The sequence below is a fragment of the Myotis davidii genome, unplaced genomic scaffold, assembly GCF_000327345.1.
Source record: "Myotis davidii unplaced genomic scaffold, ASM32734v1 scaffold11637, whole genome shotgun sequence".
NCBI lineage: Eukaryota > Metazoa > Chordata > Mammalia > Chiroptera > Vespertilionidae > Myotis > Myotis davidii.
In genome coordinates this window covers 1-692 of record NW_006288649.1, presented here as the reverse complement: position 1 = coordinate 692, position 692 = coordinate 1, and the positions used below count along the sequence as shown (strand labels likewise).

At 61.8% G+C, this 692-nt stretch overlaps 1 long non-coding RNA gene across 1 annotated transcript; it reads left to right on the top strand.

The window, feature by feature from the left end:
* The first annotated feature begins 2 nt into the window (after window positions 1–2).
* LOC107182654 lies at window positions 3–563 on the top strand. Its single transcript, XR_001513382.1, has 2 exons — window positions 3–63; window positions 478–563. It is a non-coding gene; the product is annotated as an uncharacterized LOC107182654 (long non-coding RNA).
* Window positions 564–692: the final 129 nt, after the last annotated feature.

The following is a 692-nucleotide window of genomic DNA, read 5'->3' as shown; positions in this document are numbered from 1 at the left end:
AGGAGGATGGGCTGCGCAAGCTGCAGGACGCTGGGGCCCAACTCGCCATCATGACCCTCAAAGGTCAGCAGGGACTCCTGAGGGTGGGAGGTGGGCGGGCAGAGAGGCTGGGAAATGGCTGCACAGAGGGGGCAGGAGGAGAGTCCAGGTGGGGAAGCCTGTCAGCTGCCTGCAGGGGGGCTGCTGGGTCTGGAGAGGACAGAGTCCCCTGGAGGAGAGAGTTCAGGGGAGAGAGGGGGGTCCTGGGAAGGGGGAAGGTGGGTCCCTGTGCCATCAGGACCCAGTCCTTCCTGGTAGAAGGGGAGGGGCTGCCTCAGTTTCCAGAGGAAGAATGAATTTGAGGGATGAGCTCAGTGCTTTGGGAGGAGAGAGAAAGGGGGCAAGGAGATCCTGATGGGGAGGGTGTGTCCCTAGAGTCAGAGACCTGGGCCCTCCCCGCTCTAGAAGGAGCTCACCTTTCCCCCCCTGTTCCCATAGAGCTCCAGTACTGCTTGGACACCTTCGTGGACAACCACGGCCGGCTGTTCGAGCCCTGGCTTAATCTAGTAGAACACATACAAACCGAATCTCAGAAGCTGAAGGACGTTCTTGGGGTGAGGCTCCCCCCTCCTGCTCCTCCCCCTCCCCCCTCCTCTTCTCTCCCTTGGCCTGTCTCTCTGTCTGGGTCACCTGCTCCCTCCTGGGCCCCAGCT